This window comes from Tinamus guttatus, unplaced genomic scaffold (genome assembly GCF_059628265.1).
Source record: "Tinamus guttatus ecotype Peru unplaced genomic scaffold, ASM5962826v1 Tinamus_guttatus_pri_ptg000052l, whole genome shotgun sequence".
In the NCBI taxonomy this organism is placed as follows: domain Eukaryota; kingdom Metazoa; phylum Chordata; class Aves; order Tinamiformes; family Tinamidae; genus Tinamus; species Tinamus guttatus.
Window position 1 is genome coordinate 9,570,275 of NW_028288586.1, and position 21,121 is coordinate 9,591,395.

Here is a 21,121-nt window from a genome sequence, read left to right on the forward strand (position 1 = left end):
AGGAGCATGATTCTTTTATCTTGTATTTTAATTTTAAATGATTTTAAAAATGATTAACTCCTCTGATGTATTTTAAATGCTTCCAGGTGGCCATGTGAGATTATCACCTGTTGTACTAGCAATCAGAAAGCCAAGGGATATTTGAAGTGACATGCTATCATAAAGTGATGGTGATAAATGCAAAATGTCAAAAGCTTTCCAAATGCTTTTGAAACATATTTCAAAGACTACACTCCACCTAGGTACTAGTACCCTGCACAAACTAGAAGCGCATGGAGGTTGCTGCCATCATCGGAATAGTGACACACTGCTACCAGTGATTCACTGCTACTGAATCTCTATTTGGGTTCAGGGCTGAACTGGAAATGCTTGGCTAGGTGTTGTATAGGTGTAATGTTGTATAGGTGTTGTATAGGTGTAATGCAATGCTCCAAAAGCAAGCCAACTGATCAAGAAAAGCTGAAATCTTCCTTAGAGGCAGCTATTAGCTTCAGAGTATCCTTCTAGGGTTTTTTCCTAAAACACTAAAAGCTTTTTTTTTTTTTTTTTTGGGGGGGGGGGGCGGGGGATGAGTCCTGACTGGCATCTTTTTTGGAAGCAAGCAAATATATCTGTAGCTATAAAGTGACAGATCTATCAATCACCGATTTTTTTTTTTTTAAAAAAAATCTAAATCCTGTACAGCAAATTAAGCTGCATTATTCACCAGAAATGGGTTTAATAGAGGCAGGTAGTTAGAAATTTTCAATTAAAGTCAAGTCTCACTGCAATGTGTCTTTAGAATATCCTGAAAGGTCTGCAAGGACAGGCATATATAATGAAGGATGAGTTGTATCAGTTTAAGTAACATCTTCAGAAAATATTACTGGGATATGTTTGCATTACATTTAGTTATTGTACACTGATGTAAAAATGTCTCCTTCTAATTTTCTGTAAACTGTAGGATTTTTTTAAATTATGAGCATAAATGAATTATTTAACACTATTAACCTTTAAATAAAACTCCCATTACTGCAGTCAGTCTCCTAATTGGACTTGCCTAACCTTAAGCTCATTACCAGCTCCTCCACCCTCCGTGGATGCCTCTGCTGCGGTGGAGAAGCCACTAGGACAAGAAGCCTCTGCTGCTCCTGAGGCTCAGCCAGTCCCTCCGACAGCACCCGCAGGCACCCGCCTCTGCAGAGGTTGCCTGGGTAACCGATATATAGCCAAATTGGACAAGAGGAAAAGAAAACCTCCGCAAGAATTAAAAAAAAAAATATAAAATAAATTTGGTATAGATACTTACAAACAGTTTTACAGATTCCAAAGTATTTAAGTATTTCAGGATAGTTCAGTGCCAGTCTTTGAGGTGTGAATCTCGTTTGTCTTGTGGGGAGAGCAAGAGCTTAGGCAGAAAAGTTTAGCAATGGGGAGGTTAATGTGATCGCAGCCCAGAAGTACTCAGAGGGAGAAAAGATTTATGACACAATAAGGCTTTCTATTTTAGAAGAAAAGGCATAATGGTATCTGACAGTCCTATCTACTTGAAGCTAAATACATTTGGATTAAAATAATGCATGTATTTTTAATCACGAGCGTGGTTAAGCTTTGAGGAGTCTCACCTAAGGATTCATCTCTTCCTCTGTCAGTTAATAATTGTTGCTTCGAAAAGGTGTTGTTCAGAGGAAGTCTACAGGCTTCTCTCAAGGTCAAATAGCTCCCAATGGCTATAGAGGGAAGACAGAGCAAAAGAAATAATCATAACAAAAAAAAGGCATCACATTCCTTACAGTATGCAATTGCTAACATGTTGAATTGGACAATAAATCCCACTAGATTATTGTTTGTGATTTGTCCGTATCTTGGCTGAGATAATGCAGAGGTGTGGTGTTTTTTTTTTCTTTTCTTTTTTTTTTTTTTCTTTCCAATAGGCAATGGTGGCAGTAACTTGCCTTCAGAGTCTGTCTTTTCTGTTCTGAGAGTGAGAGGCTGTGTGTGGCCTTGGCTCTTAATGCACTTTATCTGCAGTCTTCCATAGCTCCATGTTTGCTTCTGTAGTAAGTACACACACCAAGTATTTTTGTCTGTTTTTTGTTGTTGATTTTCAGGGAGTGGTGTTTTATACATGGTTTAGTTGTAACTACTTCCATTGCTATTTGATTTTTTTTTTTTGTTTACTAGAATGAAGTCCCAATGACAAGCGTGCACTTGCTTTCAGTGGCCAGAGATCTAACTCAACTGTTTCTCTGTGAATTCAAATTGTGCCCCATCTGTGAGACACTTTCTCATTTTAAATGCTGAAATCTTGCCCGCATTTTCATTTCAGTAAAGGACAGAGTTCTCGGGACAAGAGTCTGAGTAATTTCTGTGATAAATTATTTTTTTCAAGTAATTTCATGGCATAAGCTTTGGTCAGGACTAAATTTTAGATTTATTTCCTGCAATTTTCTTAGTCATTGTTCTTATACATCTGCCTCCTTTCGGAAGTGCTGCTGGTACATCAGCCATCAACCTCAGAAAAGTTTGTTTTGCATAAAAATGGGATAAACAAAAGGCTTTATTTAAAATGCATCTCATTGAACAGCATTTATAGAAACAAAAGTTTAATCTCTGACTTTGGATTTGTCAACTGGAAATGAAAATTTACTGTCTTGGTTTAAATAACGATATGTTGCTGTGTAGGATTTTTCTCTTGTATGAGTTGAACAGCATATCCAATACTCTTTAATGAAGCACACAACAGCAATACTTTTTCCTCCCACACACAGTAGTACTATGGTTTGCTGCCGTGGTTTGATAAGAGCCAAAGCCGTTAGTATAAATAGAGATACTTGAAAAATATATTCCTAAGTGAACTGTTGAAGCGAGTCTCCCTTGTGCCAGAAGGAAAATGAAATAAACACTGGGACAAAATGCTTGGTATCAAATGTATTATGTATTGGGCAATGTGGACAGTTAGCTAAGAGAGCTACCCTTTGTCCTTATACTTTTGGTAGCTGAAGGTGACCTTAAGTAACAGATTTTTTTTTTAATGCCTGCAACTCCATTGCATTTTCTTCTCCCCCTTTTAAAGCCTTTGTAGATTTGCTACAACTCCTTCCGCAGAAGAATGGTTTTGATGCAAGGCTTACCACATATTTCCATTCGTGGCTGCCCTGGAGTTAAGACAGAGTAATTCATGCAGTTACTCCTGTGTGCTAACAGGAAGAATTTTGCTTTCTGCAAACGTTTGACTTGGCTAAACAGTGCTGAATTTGCACTCAGATCTGGTTTGTTTGACTGGAGCAGATCTGGCAAATAGTCTAAACCTAATTAATTCCAACACAATCAAATGCTTTTGCTGATTTATCTCAACCTAAGAATTAGACCAGAAGTTATAAATCAATGACATGTTAGAAAATGAAAAGTTATCTATATTGTATGACAGTAAAGTGACTATTTTAGGGGAAACAGAATTTGAGAAAGGAAAAATGTATAAGGGTGCTGAGCAGACAGCAAAAATAAGCAGAAAGGAAAGCTGAAAAGTGTTGTTAAAGAAAGGGAGAAGGGAAGGAGGAGGCAGGGGGGGACGTCAAAGACTGAATCTGCTGCAGGTATGAGTTTCCAACCTGAAATGACAACTGCCGAAGAGAGCCAAAGAAAATAGACGAAGGGAGAAAAGTAAAACTAGAAAAAGTAAAGATAAGGAAAAGTAATATAAAAATTGTCCTTCATTCTTAGCACCTAAATTGATGGGTTGGGGAAGAGCCTCACTGTTCAAATGCTCCTTTCCATGTCAATAGCATTTACTGGCATTGATGTGCTACACCGTAATTGGTGTGACATTTCCCCTTTCAGTGTCTGCTCACCTGTGTATATTGCAGACATGAAACTCTGCCCTTGTTAAGGTGCTTTTAATATTAATGGTTGACATAGTTCATCTAGAAGGTGGATTAATGAAGTCTGGATAGGAAATGTATATTAATTCTGAAGGACTACTCAGACTTGTCAAAAGCTAATAGGATATCTTTTAAGGAAAAAGTAAAATTTAGCTCCCTCTCTTGCAGACTTGCATTTCTTACTGGACCTTTTTAAAATGAGCAGATATATTGAATTCAAACTCTTTCTATATTTTAAAAAATTTTCAATGTTCTCAGAAGAAGTAAGCTACTCCGAAAATGTTCTGCAGGGAGATACATTTTGAAAAGTATTTTGAAGAAAAAGTGAAATTTAATTGTGGTCTCTTTACTATAAAAAATTTTATTCAAATAAATCATCTTGTTGACTTTAATAAGAATATTGGGAGGGCTCTTCAACATCAGTAAGTTATATAAATCCTCCTGTAAGTTTCTGAAAGAGCATATTAACTTTATATACATTGCACATACAAAGAAATGGTCCCAAGAACATTATGAAAATTGTTAAGCCAAGCACTCTGTAAAGAAAATGCTGAGAATAAAATTCTGTGCAATCTTAATTCAGGCCTTGGTGTATACACTTATTTTTACCTCCTTTAATCATATATAATAAATGCAGATGTTTTCTCCCCACCACCTGTCCTGAATTCAAGCACAGAACAGATATTTCTCTGGTAATAAGCTTTTTTTTTTGGTTACTTTTACTTGACATACTGTGGTGTGCAGTAAAACAAGTAACAAGGCAAACTTATTTGCATATATATATATATATGGACATATTTACTAGTATATTTCTTGGAAATAAGAGGATAATATTCCGTTTTACAGATAGGGAGCTTAAGCAGAAAATGTGAAAGCAAACCTAAGGCAAATATACGTTATTAACATACCCAGGGTATATAAAAAACATTAGGTCTCTTTCAGTTGCATTTTGGTCAAAAGAATAACTTTTTTCCTGTTTCTTTCACCATATGCCCTCCCTCTTCTAAAAACAGGCAGAGTACTATAAATGAGTGAGCAGATAAGGCCAACCTGTGTGTTTAATAGACATGATTTGGGTTAAAAGATATTTGTGTCATCATGTTAATGTATCGATATATCATAAAGCAGGAACTCATGAGAATTGGAGAAAGAGTGGAGACAGCAGTTGCAGCACAGCAACTTAAATTTTAGGATTTCATACCCATCAAATGCTTTGCATTGTTACCTTTATAGAGGAAGTTGTCTGTTCTAAACCAAAGCAAAACCTAACTGAAAATGTAGAAATGTGATATAATGTTAACTTTCAGATGGATCCTCAAAAAGTTCAACATCTATACTGTTATTAAACTGTTCTTTACCACCTTGTGCCACCTTGTTGGTTTATCTGGGACTATCCTCAGCGAGGCAATATGATATGACACATTGCTATATCCCTTCTAGTTTTGCTCCCAGGACCTCAAGTCCTTCAAGAACCTCTAAACTCTCTGCTTTACCTGCTGGTTTTCCATTATCCTAGTGTCCTGAAGACACTAATGGGCCTTAATGGCCCTGGCTAGCTTCACCTGAGACCTCCACCCACAGGCTGCCCTGGGGCCAGGACCCCCATTACAGCTCAGCCCTGCGGCTGCTGTGTTGACCAAAGCTTTGTGGTATGTGCCTGTCCACCTCATGTTCTTATCCCCGCTGGGCTGACCTAGGAGCTGTGGGAAGTCAAGGAACAAAGATTATCTGAGTCCATACTATAAATGGGGAACAACTGAATGGCGAAAATGAGCTCGTAGTTGGTTAAAAACTGAATCCAAATGCAAGCAAAATCACATTGCAATTGCTCATAATGCAATCATGGTAAAATTCAATAGCTCCTTTGATATTGCTAGAATGATTTCCTTTTTAATATTTTTTATCTAGTAATATTAGACTGATAGACACTTCATTTGACATTGATCTAGCAATACCAAAGTAAAGCACTTAAACATTATAGATCTTGCACTGAAGTCTCATTTTAAGATACTTTTCAAAAAGCAGTTAGAAGAAGACATCTGTTGAGTTGATAAATATTTCATTGAATTCTAAAACTCCTCACAAACAGTTTATATTTAACTCCAAGGACAATTCATTGCGATAATCTATTACCACGAACCTACATGATTAGGCCTCTGTGATTATCAGTTTTCGGATCATGTTGACTGTCAACTTCAAGACTTTTTTGCCTCAAGACCCTCATTAGATCATGTGGGTTTTTAGTTTGTTTTTCTTGTTGTGTTTTGTTTTTCAGTTTTGTTTTTACTAGACTGAACCAATTTTGTGGCAATGTTGTGAAAAATTAAAAATTCACATGGAGTGATTTTGATGAACTTGTCATTATGAGTATGTGGGAATTAAAAATGAGTTTTAACTTGGCATGTTAAACTGGACAGCTCTAGGATATGAGTCGGTTATTATTTTCTGACTAGCAAATACCTTCTTCAAGCAAAGATGTGCTGATAGCTACAATTTTAGAAGAAAGACAAGGATTCAGGAAAGATGCTTGAAGCAGGAAGCTGATGTTACACACATTTTCTTAGCAGGATTTAATCTTTCAGTTTTAACCACTTAATTGTTACCTTTCACTAATCTGTTCTGCTGAAAATTAGCTAATAAATATGATATAAAGTTCTCATATAATCCCATGGAAATAGTTAAGGGCTTCAGCTGGTTTCTGAACTCAGTTTATAGATTGGGAAGCTGAAAAGCAATGATGTTATGACATAGCAGAAGTCCCTCATAAGATGGGTGGTTGTGCATGAGACAGAGGTGTGGATGTTCTGCATTGACTATAGATACAGCTAATGTTCCAGCTATGCTTTGAGGTTAATCATTAACGCACAGCATCTATAGTTTAACTTCATCTGTATTAAAAAAAAAAAAAAGAAAGAAAGTATGATTATTCTTATAAGCTATTTAAGAAATTGTTAGTTCCATTTCTGGAGTGTGCAATCATGGAATGAAAGTCATAAGTCTTTCCAGGGAAGTTAGGTTTTATAAGTCCAGATTCAAACAGTACTTTGGAACAAACTTCTGCTTTAGTTTCAGCTGTTCCTTGTGTTGGCAGCATGGAAGTCTCCTGCAACACCCCATGTTGACCTGTGCATGAAGTTAGCAGAGCTGAAGAGCTCAGAAGTGTCTCTGTCTCTTATTATTTTCCTAGTCAATAGACTCCTGCCTCTCCCATCACCTTGCCTTTTCCTTTTAGTTTGATGTGAAAGATGCAGGTTTAGACTGTTTAGACCTTTATTTCTGATCATCTTCTCTCCCTCATGGATTGATTTCATAGATTAAAAAAAAAAAAAACTTCAAATGAGATGCTTGATATCATCACCTGTTGAGAAATATTTAAATACTTAATTAGCTGTTGAAAAATATTTAATTAGCTGTACTATATTTTTATGCCTCTTCTTAAGCTATATGGGTAACAACATAAAAGAGCAGTTGTGAGGTTTTCTGGTTAACTGTTTTGTGGCTTAAGGAAAAAATGATTAAAAAAAAACCACAAAACACCAAAAAAACAGGTTCTGAGTTTGCCACAGTAATGAAAGACATTTTGTACACCCTAGTACACGTAACAGCACTTCAGACCAGAGGGGCCCAACGAATCTATTTTGACATGATTGCCTGTGTTTGGAGGGATAGACTTGGCAGGTGAAGTATTTCTTTGATTACTCTAGTGCTAAATTCACTACACCCCCAAACACGCATCAGGGTTTCCTTAAGGCTAGAATGACTCCATGTGGCTGTGAGTCATGCTTGAACCCTTTGCCTTGCAAAGAAAGAGAGTGTGACTGGTGACTGAAGGGTGTGTGGGAGCAGTGCAGAGCCTGCCTGTGCCTGGGGTGGGAATGTGAGCAGCTGGGTGCAAATTAACTCACCTCCACCAAGTATCATAATTTCTACCTGGGAAAGAACAGGTCTCTTAAAGCCACAGGACTGGTGAATGCAACAGGCAGCTTGACTTCTGGAGCTTGACATAGACAATTCATCATGCTGAGTCAGAAGAAAAATGTTTTCTCTCTACACATCTCCTAATATATGGGCACATGAGACACAAAATAGAAGCTGTGGAACTGTGTGGCAAATGGATCAAATGTTGACTGGATGCCCCCACCTTTGATTGTGCTCTACTACTTCAAAATTACTACCTAAGACTTTACATAAGAGTATGCGGAGGATCTGTGGTTTTGAAGGTTCATAATGTATCTGGACTACGTAAAATTACTAGATAAATTGGAGGAGATGTGTATATAAACTTCAAAATGGATCAATTAAGCAGAGACAAAACTGTGTTATCTTGAGAAAGATTCACAGCCATTCAAAAGGGTGAGAGAGCATAGAAAAGGATATTTCTGAAGCAGCTGTAAACCCAGTGGCGCTAGTTTTGAGTCGAGTCTCCTTGCAGATCACCACTATGGTGATTGCACTGAGTTGATGTATTTTTTAAAATGTCCGCCCCTCCAAGACACTGGGTGAATTTTCTTCATCAGGCAAAAGGTGGAGACGAACCTTAAATGTCTGATGGTCGATCATCTGTCTTGCCTGTGTGCCTGGTAGTGCGTTTGATTTATATGTTTATGACACTTGCCATGGGAACAGCACGGTAGTTGAATACAAGCAGAAAATTCATGTAGAAATGCTAGCATGATCATTTCAGTCATTGTGTGACAGCTTGAGATGCATTCCATACTGATAGGCTTTGCATTTAACCTCTTACAGCAATCTTTTTAGGGGGGAATTTGCTTTTGTTTTACTTGGCTTCTGAGGCCTTTAGCATTTCCCTGAAGTAGAGGAGTTAGCAGCTCCCAGACCTGGGAGTCACCCCAACTTTCTGCTCATTTCTCTGAGAAATGAAGGTGTTTGGTACAACATCTTGTCGCAGGACTGCACTCTTCCATTATGAAAGTGCAGCTATTAACTAATACTCCGAGAGAAGAAAATTAGGAGGTTGAAGTCACAACCAGCTGGCAAAAGGTTTGCATACAAATCATCTGCTTCCCTCAGGAACAATTAAATGAAATCAGTTATATTTGCATATAAAATAGCTGATCTTTTCCCTCATCTGAAAATAGGTTTTGTAAAACTGTCTTTTGGTTTTTGTCTCCTCATAAGAAACCACAGGAGAATTATTTAATTGGAAAGCTTAAATCTGCTTTTCTAAAACCAAATATAAAATTAGATTTTGTATATATTTTTAATAATATTCACAAATGAGAGCTTTAATGGCTCGGTAATCTGAAGGGAAATTGTATTTAATATTTTTAATGAATTTATAATACTTTGTGAAGTTATTTGTGCTCATTAATTTAAAAATTGGTTTTAGGTATTTTAAAGGGATCTTATTAACTAGTCTAGACAGTGATAAAGAACTCCTACAGCTGCAGTGAGATCAGCTTTCTGAAGCGTATTTAACTCATGAGAATTTGTTTATATACATATCTTTCCTTTTTGTGCAGGAAGTGCATGTTTCCAGGCTATTTTTAACTGTCAACGTTTAGTCTAATGACATAGGTCTGGGTATTGAGCCACAAAATACAGTAAGAAAGTCTGTCTAATGTATTTGCTTAGGACTTTCTATTATTATTATTCTCAAACCCACCTGAAAGTAACTTCATACTGGGTCTCCACATTTCCTCAACATCCATAACAGCAGTTCTGTTCCATGTCACCTGCACTGAACCTCATCCCTACTTTGCTGATCAATACTTTGCCACCTTCTTCCTGGCAACCAGCGGGGCTGGTTCCAGAGCTCTTAGGCTACCTATACATTTGTGCAGAATCTAGCTCTTTATGCTCAGAGATTTTGACAAATGGATCTGTGGCTGGTCAGCCACTGAACAACAGAATATTTTCCAGAAAGGAATTTTCATGGCTAAAATCATGACTTGTTATAGGGGTATCTATGGCTCTATAGCTGGGAGTCTGTGTGACTTTCTTTCCTCAGGTGGTTTGGGGTCGTTTTAAAACACACCCATTAATGAGTCTTGTTAACTCAAAGCACAGTCAGGTAGGTCAGGTAATGGGTGCTAGCACGTCTCAAGGTGTCATCCTTGAAGTGCTACCTCAAGGGCATCAGGGCAAGGGCAAAAAAGGCTCCAAGCTGTATTTTCTCAAGGGGTTGCTTCAGAACAAACTCTTCTTTTTATGCCTTTAGTATTAAAGCAGCCTTAATGCTTCAACAAAAGTATGTTTTTAGTATCATTACTTGACTGAAAAGATTATAATTTCATATGTCAGCTCTGAAAGAGGTCTTATGAAGGCAGCCAACTCCTTTTCCTTTGTGTGTGTGAAGTTTACTGTATTGCTCCACTTCCAGGCTTGGTAGGATTCTCCTCTCTCTCTCCCTCTTCTCCCTTCTTCTCTTCCTCTTCCTCTTCATTGTAAAAACAGAATAGAGTCTGGAATTGAGGCTGGAAATGCCATTTGTCCACGTTTTCACTTGCACTGAACCTTATGACTTGTTATAAAACCAAAGGTTGCCTTTCCTCAATAAGTGTTTCAGGATGTGATTAATTCACTGCCTACTTCACTTTTATTATGTCTTTGCCATATACAAATGAATTGCTAAAATGCTTGGCTTTGAATTGTAAAAAGTCTAAAATTTCAGGCATAGTTTAGGTCAAATTTAGGAGCAATAAGATTCTTAATCTCATTATTAGGTACTACTGTTACCGTAGGAGAATAAGGTCAAGGAACAGAGCAGTGTTGCTAGGAGATCAGTGTATGATCTTTTTGGTCAGAAGTCCTACACAAACATCCTAGTTTTGCTAGCCTCCAAAAGCCGAGCATTTTATTCAGCTTTTGCATAAAGAAGTGGACTTTTTGCCTGACATTTCTAAGGAAACTAGAGTTACTTCATCATTTCTCCTCCTCATCTCTTTCTTTTAGCAAATAATATGTTTAACTTTTTTATCAATTTCAATCAAAACTGATGAAAATAGTGAAAATTTCAAAAATATTTGCATTCCACTCCGGGTTAGCCTGATACCTGGAGTGGCCCGGAGGCTCTTGACTGTTGTGGTGATGGTGGCCAGCTGGACAAACACACCTTCAGTGCCAGTTTCCCATTCCTGGCCAGAGGTAGGCTGAGGACACCACAGGGAGAGAGGTTACTGAGATGGGAAGGCAAGGGGGCCTGAAGGATAGGGGAGAGCTCAGATAACCCCACTATGGGCCACCTTGCAGTACGAAATCGATCATTATTGTGCCTACCGCAATGGCTTGAAGTGATGCTCCTTGTTCTCTCAGGAACTCTGTCCCTTAACCTCCGGGACAGGATAGTTTTTATGCCTTTCTTTTCATTGCCTTTCTAAAGGCTGCACCTTTTGTCTAAAGAACCAACCAGTCGGAGGAGTAACACAGGGAACTTTAAAGAATACCAGAAGAATGCAACAGACGTACTATTGAATAGTGATATTCTCTGGTCTTCTGAATATTTTATTTGAAAGGAAAACCACATTTCTCAGCGAATGAAAAACTCAGCTTCAGGATGGGGTGAATAACTCATCCCTCTTCGTGAAGTTGTTGCTGCTCCTGCTTGTGTCTTAATTACAAGTCATATAGTTAAAAATAAAAGGAGAACAATTCCTGAAAGTTTTAGGGTAGAGTAAGATTGAGGAAAGGTAATCTGTTCTGCAGAGATTTTTTTCCTTATATTTTATTTTTTCCTTTTGCCTGGAAACAGAGGCCTAAACAACGTCCATGAAAGACTTTGGATCAGTGTCACTGGGCGATTATCTTAGCACTTTTCTTTTTGCCAGATTTTTTTTTTTTTTGAGAAAAAATCCCTGCTAATTTCTCCAATGTCTTGAAAGGATAATTCAGTAGGGAGTTCTTGCTAGGAAGTAGTCAACTTTCTGTTGATCTTCTTTGCTTTTGTCAGAATTGGACTGCCTTGTAGGGATAGCTTGATCTTTCAAAACCAAGCGATCCCCCTGAAGCAATATATTGTTAGCACGTTATCAGTCTCCTTCAGATTTTATCAGGTTCTGTGAAAGAATCTGTCAAGCCTGACAGAATTTTCATTCTCATTTGAAACTAATTAGAGCCTCTGCCTTCCTTTGATTTTATAACAAGTCTGCAGCTGGGGAAAATCCAGAGACTCTTGCAGCCCTAGTCCTATTGAAAATTCTATATGTAATATAGTATACATCTATATAAGTACATGTTTTCTATATTCATATTATGTAACATTTATAAACAATTATATCTTATGTAGGAGGCATTTCCCTGCTTTAACATACAGCCAAGCACTTGCAGTTCTTTGTGCACAGATAAACTCATACTGATTCTAAGACAGTAGAACAGAATTAATATTCTGGTAATTATCTATTTCCAATTAAAATATCATTGTGTCATGAACAATAAAAGAGAGCTGAGAATTTCAAATTTTGAGGTGGAGTGCCCTGGATTAATATTTATGAACCCAAAATACATGTCCTGACTACATAAGTGCTGTGCACTCTAGCATTTTTTTGCAATCAGTACAAACATGGATGCAGCAGAGCAAACTCAATCTCCTCTCCACTGTAATTAAGAGCAAAACTTGATATATTGTTTTGTATATGAGGACGGGCCCTTGAGCCAGACATAAGTGAGGTTTGTTGGTCAGTGAAGACAGACTACAGTAAAAGGTACTCCTAAGAAATAAGCACACTTTGAAATGCACCTAGCAGTTTCTTCTGAAATCCTAACTTCTGAAACACAGATCACTTATTTAGTCACATAAACTTATGCTAAGACACTAGAGACAATTGCCTCTTTACACAGGTGTCTTTTTTCTGGGTGCTATGGTTTTGACTGCATGAATATTGTGGGAGTACAGAAGAATGAGCTATTGTCATCTGTTCCCTCCCAAAATAGGCTTATTCATGCTCCCCCAAAGGTGATTACACTTTTCTTTGCACTTCAAAGCAGATGTTCTGTGAAAAAAGAGATACAAGTCTGCATTCGCTGTCAATGCACCTTCATAGGAGCCTGCTTAAACACTGCATCCTCATGAAGAAGACAGCTATGTTAGTGCTGCATGCAGTTTTGCAGCACTGTGCTTGTAAATATTGTCTGTGTACTGTGGGCAACAACAGAGCGAAGGAGGGGAATTTGACTCCAATCTTCTGCAGATCTTAGTTTTCCAGTGTGCTGTGCTTCGTTGCCTCTGGCTCACAAGCTAATCAGCTTGTCTATTAAAGTGATGTAGCTTGTAGCCCTTTTCTGGCAGACTTTTAGCAGATATGTTGTTCAAAGGCTTACTCTTTGAAAAACTGTCCTATCTCAATCCTTTTCCTTTTGCTGTTGGAAGTGCTCCCTTTTATAAACCAAAGAGGTAAAAAAGCTTTCTGCATCTTTCTTCAATCTGTACAAGTTGCCTGCTTCCCTAGAAGAATTCCCCAAACTTCTCAGCCTTGAGTGCTACATTATCACAGGTCCATTCTAGGTCCACTAGAGCCATACCTTACATAGTTAATAGGGACCTGATTAAAGCGGAATTTAAACACCCGTTAATCAAAAAGCGTTACCCAAATTTATGCCCTTCAGAGAAAGCATCACACAATACACAAGGCTTTTCTAGATTTTGGTAGTGTCTTCACTAGCTGTACCTTCTCTCTAGGACTCAAAGAAGTCCTATTTACTCACTGTAAATAACCCCACAGTGACAAGAGAGAAGGATTTTATCCCTAAAGAAGCTGGATTATTTAAATTTTTGATTTTCACCCTTTCCTGGGAATGTCTAGCAAGAAATAAAAGGAATCTGGATATGAAAAGAACGATGGTCAGAGTATCAGCTAGCGTTAAAAACATTTTTGCTACTGTAAAATTAGAATATATATAATTTCCAGGAATTTAATCCCTGGATTTTATTCCTTCTTTGCTTTGCTAAATAACAATCTGATTTGCACATCTCATCTAACAGTTAGACATGGGGTAGTATCAGTGATTTCAGTAGAACTGATAAAAATCAGCAACTGGTAAGTATGAGATAACACATTGTGTAAGACACAGTTCTTTGTATCTAGTACTTAGAGATTAGCTTAAAAACTTGCAAATGAAGTTTAATTAATTACATTTACCTGTGATAATTCTGTGCAGCTTTATTAGCTGTATGCCTGTCCAATTCATTGTGGTAAAAATAAATCTCTGCATTCCTATTGTTTGGCTCTTAACTTCATTTCCTATTGCCTTTGTATTTTGACCCAAATAAGCTACCAGTGACCTTCCTTCAGTTCAAAACTCCCCTCTTCTTCCTTCTCTATGTTTGCTTCTTGGGTAAGTCTGAAACTGTTATTTAAAATAAGATCTTTCAAATTGTCCAGAGTCAGAATGAATTGTCCTCTGGCCCATCTGAGGTGCCAGGGGGAGGTTCAGGAGAGCTGGGGAAGTCCAGCTCTCCAGCACTGCTAGAACGGGCTCTGGCTGTGTTTCAGCAGCTCTGCCTTTCTTAGTTGCTGCCAATTTGCCGGAATTTAGATTTCTCTGTTGATTGCAAGAACAGCCTTCTTGTTGAATGAAGGAAAATATACTTAAGAACTCTCCCAACATATTGCCAACTTTAAAGCACCCTTTGCTTGTTCCTCTGCCTTCCTTCTCCAGCTTTGAAAAAGTGGCTCTAGCTTACTAAAGATGAAGTGAAGCTCTTCCATATTATAGAATATGTTCAGCTGCTTGAATGACCTCTGCTCTTCGCATGCAGGATAAGCAACTGCTCACTGCAGGTGTTTTATGTGTGCTGTCTTAACTTGCAAGTCCCAGTGATTGGCTGGTAGGGAGGTATGCAGGAAATCAGCAGCAGACAGCTGCTTAAATCAGATAGAGAGGCGAAATGAGTGATTGATCCTCAAAACTCCTGAAGCTGCTTTTGAATTCAACTGTTGTCTGTGCTGCATGACGACTGGGAGAGTATTACATACTCCTAGAGGGGTTATGCTTGAGACTTGGCCAAATATGAAAATTCTACAATGTGGAGTGGAATTAAAATACATAGTTTAGCTGCACACATACACTTGAAACCTGAAGGAATGCATTTGTCGTAGAACTCTCTTACCATGGATGCAGGTATCTCTTTCTGTTTCCTGCCTCAGGTTTTCATCTGTAAACTGAGCACAATGTTCCTGTGTGAGATTTTCCCTTCATCTTGTTCCTTGGCTGAAGTCCTTCGAGGAATGTCTAGGTACTAAGTGCTTGGCCCATGACTGGGAAGGAAACTTTTCTTGACACAAATACTTAAAATGCGAGAGGGAGATGCTCTTTCAAAGAAAGTCTTTAACCAAAACACAAGGCCAAGTTAATTGCCTTATGCCTTACAAGGACTGCAGATTTATCACAGATTTTCTGTCTGAGGCATACATCCCCCTCAGCATTTTCCTGGGGTTATAAATAATAAGATCTGCTGGGATCTGGGCCTATGAATGGACCAAGACCGCAGGCAGCCCTAGGCTGTGGGCATGTTTCCCTTCTTTCTGAAATGTCACATCCGTGAGAAATATCTAATTGCTGATGTTGTTAAACTTTAATGACTTCTGGCCTGTGTTCTAAGGCAAGCATTTTTATTACCAAGGGGATCAAAAACAAACATTTACTTCTTTAGTTTCTTTTCCAGGCTGAACATAAGGCCTCACTGCTGTCTCCAGCCAAGCAGCCCTGTGCAGCGAGCTGCTTTGACCATGGTTCCTTCTCTTTAGCTGCAGAGATGTACCTCAGGGACTGCAGTTTAGCACCTGCTATTTGCAGGTGTCTGGATCTTTCCTGTATGTCTTTTTTGGTGATGTTGTTTTCTGCCATCCTTCAATTAAAAAAAAAGGCACGAGAAGAGGGAGAGAGTGAAATGTACCCTGATGCATAAATGCTGTGAATGCCAAAAGGCAGTACCAGGCATTCCTGATATGTGGTTTGAGTGGTTTAGTGCTATGATTCAGACCAGGAGCATGAACCCAAAACATGTAGGAAAAATTTTGGAGGTACTGACCTTGAGTGAACCAAAGATAACCCAAAGTTTGGAAAGCTGAAAGCTAGACAAAATGTTATCAAAAAAGGATGGCTAATGGAGCCTCATCCAGTGGAGAAGAATCAAGAAGGAATGATAACCCATTAGGGAAAGCTTGGCTCTGCCAAGGAAGAGTGCTCACAAAATGCTCTCAAAGAGATGTGAAAGAGCCCATGCCAAGACTGTTTAGGGTTTGCCTTGCTCTGCACCCACCTGCCTTGCTCGTACGACTTGAAACAGCTCAAACTACAAACTTGCACTCATTTTTTGGAGCTGAAGGTTTCAATTTTTGACCCTTGCTGTGTCAGGCTGGATGCATGCTTCCCTGAGGTTTGAAATGATGGTGCTCAAACTTTTAGTAGTGAGGGTTTCCAGAAACAGAAGACTCTCTGCTGCTTCACAAGTCACTACTAAGGGCAATAAATAGAGAAAAATATAAGGTTATATTCAGTCTACATGGTGTGGAGAGAATATGACTGTCCTATCACCCCATCCCCATTTTTATCCCTTTTTGTATCACTATATCATATTTGAGCTCTGTGGAATGACAGGAACAATCAGAATCTGTTGCATTATAAAAATGTATCTTAAGAAACAAGTACTAAAGAAACGCTATATATAATATATTGCAACAAGTGGAAAAAAAAGCTAGGATGAAATGGCTAGTGAGTAACTGAACTAAAAATCTGAAGTTGAGGTTGGATATGAAGAAAGAAAAATGTACAGGGAAGAGTGAGTTTTCTTACTATACATACATCAAGATTTTAAGCGAAGTCAGGGTTCCAGAGTGAAAAAAAAAAAAAAAAAAAAAAGATGGGGAGTGAAACATCTTATTTACATGTTCGCAAGTGTGGAACTACACTCAGTGATATCCCTTGAGCAAGCAGAAAGAAAAATGTAGAGCAGGTTTCAGGATCAGGGTGGAGTATTTGTAACGTGATGGGTAGTGGCCGACTCAAGAGGACAGCCCTATAATGCAATATCCAGCTGGTGCAACAGAGGTGGGGACCCTTCCTTCAGCAGGAGTACTGTGTGGTTTTTATGATTGAACAGCACTAAGTTTGATGTGGACTTTCTAAATGCAGTGTGTTTTCTTTGCTCTAATTCTTTGCTAGTTTATAATCAAACCTCTAGCCTTGTATTTTGCTAGATGAAATTTGTCTTGGGCTTAATCTTGTCTGATGGCAAGCATCATCTCAAAGCAGCTTTGCAGACCCTGCATGCCTCTTCCTCTGAGAACAGAGAAAGAATTTAGGGAGGTGCGGGTATTACTGGAGGTGTTTTGGATCTTAAAGATACACTGAAAACCCTGTATACCATACCATATATACTCTATCCCATATTGACTTAGAATGACTGTTCCTGGCCAAGAGAGGGAAGAATTCCTGGAGAAGAATAAGTTGCTCATGACTCTGGATTTACTAAGGATTTAGGTAAACTGCTGTCTTTTTTTTTTTTTCTTTTTTTTTCTTTATAAAGAATCAGGAGAATTGAACTATATTTACCGTGCTGCCTTATGAATGAGAGAGACAGAAGAAATATCTGTAAGTTTCAGTTAGAAGTGATTCCCACAAAAATATTATTTCCCCCACTTCTTCGAAAAGGTTTTTCATTTGGGGGGGAAATTCGACCATTTTCTTTTTCTATGAAGCGGACAGAAAGAGGGAATAATTGGGCTATCAGTGGTCAGGTGGAGCCTTGGTGGGACCAAGCAGTGACAGCCATGGAAGAGGACTTGATTTGGCCTCCTTCAACAGTGGGCAGCCCGCATTGGAGAAGGTCATGACTCAGGAGGGAAGGAGACTAAACCTGGATTCCCACAGAGGTAGGTGGTGCAGGTCTCATTAAGATTTTGCTAACTGGCAAATTCTGAACTTTCCTAGGAAAGGTCAAGTAATTTAGCAGGAGGGGTAAATAAATAAATAAATAAGCTGCTTCCAAATCATGACTGTACTTTCTTTTTCCCAGCTGTAAATAAGTCTGAATTGTCTAGGTAAAGTCTCAAGAGGCCAAATTAGATTGGTGAGGTGCCAGTAAAGTAAGTGGAGTTATGCTTGGCCGAGTAAATTCCTGGTGTGACTATTCACAACCAGGGACTGGTTGTATTTGCCCTTCTTCTAAGTTACTTCTCTGGACTATAATGGGCTCTTATCTGAGAGATCTGAATAAAATAATAATTTTAAATCAAAAATATTAATAAAGCAGATATTTCAGATACTTCACTTGCAAATAATTCATTGCACTGAATTAATTTTCTCTAATCAGCTAGGAGCCTGACAGGTACCAGCAAATGGTAATTTAACAGCAGGAGCAATTTTATATATTTTTAGAGAGCATGAGAGTAGAACCAATTTCTTTAAAATTGCTCCTCCAGCACAGAGGACCTTGGCTGAACATTTCCTTCCAAAGACACTAGGCCCTTTGTTCACCAGTATTCCTATTTGGAAAAAAAAAGTATATATTGCTTTAGTGACATTTTCAAGCTAGTTATTTTGTTTGCTGGTGAAGTGCCATAAGTATTTACTCGTGTGAGCAGAATATACAGTCATATGATTTGTATGTTTCAAGGCCAGCACCAAGATCTGCAGAGGAGTATGAGTACCCATAGCTTCCACATCTATAGCTGACACGTGGCTGCAGCAACCTCCCTTCGCGATCAGCAATGAGAGGTAGGGGACCAGCCTGATCAAAAATATCCAGATGGTGATCTGAGCTGTATGCAGACACGCTGTTCTTGTGTTCCTTGATAGATCTGGTGTATTAGTCATTAATTCTTTGGTTTAATTCCATTTGTTCTTACGAGCTCAGAGCTGCCTAGATCTAACTGAGCAGGAAAGGGTAGGCATACGCTGTGTCTGGACTTACTGCCAGTAGACGGATAATGAACTTGGGGTCTGAAAAATCATCTAGCAAGCAGCAGACTGGTTCAGAGTCCACCTTATGCGAGGGAGGAATTACCAGTCTACCTGATCCCCAGGTTGTGGAGTGGATTTGTACTGTGACACTCGCCTCCAACTTCTGCTGTCAGACATGGGTAGACCTTGTTGAATGAACCAAAGCTTCTAAAGCTGTTACCCATGAGGCTTCTCAAAGGCTTAGGAAGACAAATCTGTGCCCAGGATGCTGCTGTTTATCAAGATCCTATCAGATGCATCGATAAAGGCATCAGACTTCTAACGGGGAGATCTAAAACCTGTTGTGATTTCACGTGGCATCAAAACATACAGCTTGCAGTCCTCTGCCAAGTGTTTGCTTGGGTGCTTGCTGGCTCTTTTGGCTGCACTGCCAAGTGCTTTTCTTTATGGTGATATTCAGACCCAAATCCTGACATTCAAGTAATGTGCATCAATAGTACAGCATGAAAATCAAAAGACAAATGCTGCTGCTTTGGCAACCCACTGTCACATAATGCCATAGTCAACAACGAAGTCATATTGAGATTAGCAAAGCAGCTTTCAGTAGATTAAAGCAACATGTCCCAAATGAAAAAGGCATTTGGCTTCAGGCATGAGCAAGTATGTGCCATGCAGTTGTCATTATTGCTTTTCTGTATGAGTGCAAAACTTGAACAGCTTACAGTCCTCACATTAAGTGTCTTAATCAGCTCCACATTTTACTTGATAAAAATCTCGAATACGGATGTCCTGCAGAGCTGAAGAATTTTGACTTCTGCAAACCTACGTCACTAGTCTCACTAGTGCACAGCTGGTTTTCTCAAGCTATTTTCTGAGGTGGATGACTGTCATGCAGCCCAATGAAGTGATCCAAGACCTGCTTAAGGCAACTCTGCAACAGTGTGCTACCAGCTGTGCAACACTGAAGCTACAAAGAATATATCACTGTGCTGATGCCATAAAAATTGTGACCAAAACTGGAACAGTGTTTGCCTGCCACAAAAGGTGCCAGAGGAAAAGCTGCCATTCAGAGGGACCTAGAGAGGTTGGAGAGTTGGGCAAAGAGGAACCTCATGAGGTTCAAAAAGGAGAAGTGCAGGGTCCTGCACCTGGGGAGAAATAACCCCAGGCACTAGTACAGATTAGGGGTTGACCTGCTGGAAAGCAGCTCCGCAGAGAGCAATTTGGGAGTCCTGTTTGACAAAAAGTTAACCATGAGTCAGCACTGTGCCCTTGTGGCCAAGAAGGCCAATGGGATCCTGGCTTGCATCAGGAGGAGTGTTGCCAGCAGGTCGAAAGAAGTGATCCTCCACCTCTGCTCAGCTCTAGTGAGGTGTGCCTGGAGTACTGGGTGCAGTTCTGCGCTCCCCAGTACAAGAAGGACATTGAACTTCTAGAGAGGGTCCAGTGTAGAGCCACAAAGATGATTAAGGGATTGGAGCATCTATCTTATGAGGAAAGACTAAGTGAGCTGGGCCTGTTTAGTCTGGGGAAGAGAAGATTGAGAGGAGATCTGGAGATCTTCAAAACCCGCTTGGATGCAGTCCTGCGCCACGTGCTTTAGGTGTCCCTGCGTATGCAGGGGGGTTGGACTAGATGATCTCTAGAGGTCCCTTCCAACCCTAAGCATTCTATGATTCTATGATTCTATGATCTGATCAACATGTACCTGAGGGGTGAATGTAGGGAGGATGGGGCCAAGCTCTTCCCCGTGGCAGCCAGTAACATGATGAGGGGTAATGGTTACAAGTTGAAACACAGGAAGTTCCGCCTCCATATGAGGAAGAACTTTCCTGTGAGGGTGGCAGAACCCTGAAACAGGCTGCCCAGAGAGGCTGTGGAGTCTTCTTCTCTGGAGATCTTCCAAACCACCTGGATGCCACCCTGTGCCACGTGCTCTAGTTGTCCCTGCTCAAGCAGATCTGGTTGGACCAGATGATCTCTAGAAGTCGCTCCCAACCTCCACCATTCTGTGATTCTGTGAAAGTGAGATCAGTGAGCTGAGGGAGCTCAACTTGGCAGAGCACTTGTTCCCACTTTCAGCTTCTCAGATTGAGCTTCTTTTAGGGCTCAATATATGAGAATCTTGGGGAAAAATCTCTTTTCTTATTTTTATTTATTTATTACGTTGAACCAACAAAGGCATTTATGGAAATAAATAACTCTTTTAGCTCTTTTCATACTTAGGAAATTGCTGTACAGGCTAATAATAGTGCTGTATTATACTTAGTGCCAAATGCATACTAAGGACTATACAAAAACTCGAAGCAAAGACAGCCTCTACCCCTATGCAAAACTCTCGGGAAGTACATTTCTGGTTACCCTTACTCACATTTCCTCACTAACTTCACTGAATCAACTTA